Below are 3,206 nucleotides of genomic sequence, written 5' to 3' on the forward strand. Positions count from 1 at the left end.
AAAAAAAAAAAAAATACCATATACATACACAACATCACCTTAAATTCGCGGGATCACATCATGCGATCTTTGTCTCGCTAACTATAACTGCCATGCCCATTGAAGCTATAATTTATACAGAGTCAAGCTTTCAATCAGATCACATCACATTACATCAAATAAGCCGCATCACATCAAATAAGTTACATCATATCAAATACGTCGCAACACATTGTTGTTGTATAAATCAATCGCAAAATTTCAACGTAAACGGCCGACTGAACCAGACTACATATTCAGTTTCACTCATCATCTCTTATCAGTAGGGCCCGGATTTCTATGCATTTACATATTTTTTTGGTAAGTCATAGGAGCTTAAAGATTAACAAATGTTGCGAATCAAAAGTTGTGTGTTAAGATGATATCGATTTGTTAGTGCATATTCATACATATTTTGCTTTAAATCACGGACGATTCACTCCACAATTGCAAGAGCATTTGATGATTCCATGCAACTATTGGGTACTGATTTCGTCAAAAATTATTTTAATGTCACTGACGCAGAGCCATACATCGAGCCTTAACCGCCAAAAAACGTAAACGAAATTTTTTTTCAAAATTTTCTTTTTGATGCAGAATCGCAACTAGATGCTCTAGGGGCGTGAACCCAGTGGCCGAAGATGTAAGAGCTAGCTTCAATGATGTTGACGATTTAAGCCCAAAATACAATAACGCAGTGACAGTGGCAGCGGCAGTTTTTCGAAATCAGCTGTTTTTTAGAAAGTGTGCTGTCCAATGAAGCGACTCACAATACAGCAGTGGCAGCTAGCAGTACTGCTCAGTTTAGCCCAAATTCTAAATTCACTGCCACTGCCTTCATCGCAGCAAACTTCGCATGCTGAATTTGACATAAATGAAACGCAGCCAACATCTGTTGATGTCATTGAAGCCTAAAAGGCAACAACAAAAATGTAAACAAACAAAAGGGAATGTCAAAAAAAGCAGTCACTGACAACGCCGTATTGTGTTTGCTGCGGCATTGACTGCCAATATTAGCAGTAACAGCTGATTTTAAAAACTGTCACTGCCACTGCCACTGCGCTATTGTGTTTTGGCCTTTAACAAACAAAAACAAAAATATTTTTTAAATCTGCTTTGCGCGTTGAAGCTTTTAAGAACATGTATCCCAATATCGCTCTTCCGCCTCAGCCAATATTAATAACGAGATGGTTTTTATCGTATATTCTACACTTCCCATGACTTCGGAACCTACTTTATATATGTTGCTACAACAGAGCCCTTCAATGTCACATAGAAGTACATAATACCCTGTAGGAAAACGCACTAGCGCCGAACTGGTTCGGTACCATGACTTGGCGCGTTAATTTTCTTTCGCGTGCGAGGAACTCTCGAATTTAACATTGTGATGTCCTACGAAGTGCCATTTTCGCGGCGAGTAAATTTTTGACAACTATGAGGTGAATAAAATTTCAGTAGCTTATGAGACTAGTAAAATTTTTGACAAATGAATAGAAAAGTTTGACAATCGCAAAGATTATTGATGTGTGTAATTTTTCGTTAAATAAAAGCTTAAATTGATGAACTGCAATCAACGATGGTAGATGTTTTCTTAATATATTAATTTCACTTCAATTCGTAATATTTTATGCCGCATAAATCTACGGTTATCAAAAATTTACTGCTGTCAAAAAAGATTTAATTTCACACAGCAGATTGGCAAAACTGTTTCACCATAGTAAAAATATTATTCAACAGCTTTCCCCATAGAACTTTGTTACCGATTCACACACGCCCCTTATGTTGGATTTCCCCTAGGCATTAAATGGAAAAAATGACAAATGACAAAGTTGGGCATTAAAAAATATTCGTGTAGTTACGTTAAAAAAAGTGTCATTAAGTTCATTTCCACATGACATTTTTTTAAATGGCATATATTTTTTGTTATTTCAATGCCTAGTGGATTTCTAATGAAAAGTTTTTTTTTACTCTTTGGGACTTGTCAAATTTTCTGCGACTATTTTAGACTTAGCAACAGAACGTAGTAAGAAGTAGTTCGATCTTAAAGTTCTTTAATAAAACGATGCATTTCCAATTGTTATTGCTTCTTGCATCGAAATATGGAACACTAGGAAAAAATGGACATAGCAGTAACTTTTCAGTTTTATTTAGCTAGCGATTTGTAGTTTTAAAAAGTAAAAAAATAGTTTTTTTTTTAACTACCACATTTCGCTGTTTTTGAACTGGTTCGATCTAGTTACTATCAGACTGGTTCCTTTTTGGCGATAAAGTTCTAGTACGGAACTTGAAATTTGGTTCACTCGTTCGGGGTCTCTCTGCAGGCTTAGATCACGCCAAAGCTTGCAGATCACAATAACTATAAAATACCTACTCACCACACACAGATATCGAAGACTTTCGCAGGACTACTAGAGTTGGAATTCTCTTTCAAGACGCGATAATTGTTTTGTCGTGTCGAAGAAACTTAAACAAACATACAAACATACATATGTATGTGCATATGTACATAAGTATAAGTATAAATAAGAATTCCATTGCGTACGAAATATGTATGAAAATCAAATAGAATCCGCCGCGGCTCGAGTAAATCTCACTCCGGCACAATATCTGTAGAAGTAACTGGCCGTTGGTCATTTTAAAAATTCCACCACAGCTCGAGAAGTACATACATATGTACATGCATAGAAGCAGAAGCAGAAAATATTATCTAAACGGCAACAACGCACTTTTATTTTTATTTGAACCAAAGATGACTGGTTCTACAGGCTGTCTACTTCCACTGTTGTTGCTGTTTTCCGTCTGTCTGTTTTGAGTTAGTAAATTTGTTTTTTTATTTTTTGTGCTTTTATCACAACAAAGTGAGCTGTTTTAAGCTTTGTCCGTCCGTATGCTACTCAACATCGTTTATTCGATGATCTTCATCGCCGCTGAGAACTTGTTTCCGATGCTGGGAATGTTGAGCATGCGCGCCACTCAACTGGCGGCTGCTGGTAAAAGAGTGGCTTTATTGCGCTTGTGTTGACTGACTAACGTGTTTTAATGCTGAGGTTCTACAGGTGGGTAGTGATTTTTTCTGTAGTTTTTTTTTTGTTCTTTGATCTTACTTTACCAATGCTATAATTTGTTTATGTACGAAACATACATTCATACATAATTACATATACTTTTTGTTTTTGTTAAACAAACGG

At 36.1% G+C, this 3,206-nt stretch overlaps 1 protein-coding gene across 1 annotated transcript in view; it reads right to left on the reverse strand.

Moving 5' to 3' along the window:
* The window catches only part of LOC108364579 (probable WRKY transcription factor protein 1), a 20,948-nt gene extending 18,454 nt beyond the window's left edge, over positions 1–2,494 (reverse strand). The window contains exon 1 of the mRNA XM_017618310.1: positions 2,394–2,494. The gene's annotated coding sequence lies outside the window, so the exon portion shown is untranslated. The remainder of the gene's footprint in view (positions 1–2,393) is intronic.
* Between the last annotated feature and the right edge of the window lie 712 nt (positions 2,495–3,206).

Source organism: Rhagoletis zephyria, unplaced genomic scaffold, assembly GCF_001687245.7.
Source record: "Rhagoletis zephyria isolate East Lansing unplaced genomic scaffold, Rhagoletis_zephyria_1.1 Rzeph_scaffold_01600, whole genome shotgun sequence".
NCBI lineage: Eukaryota > Metazoa > Arthropoda > Insecta > Diptera > Tephritidae > Rhagoletis > Rhagoletis zephyria.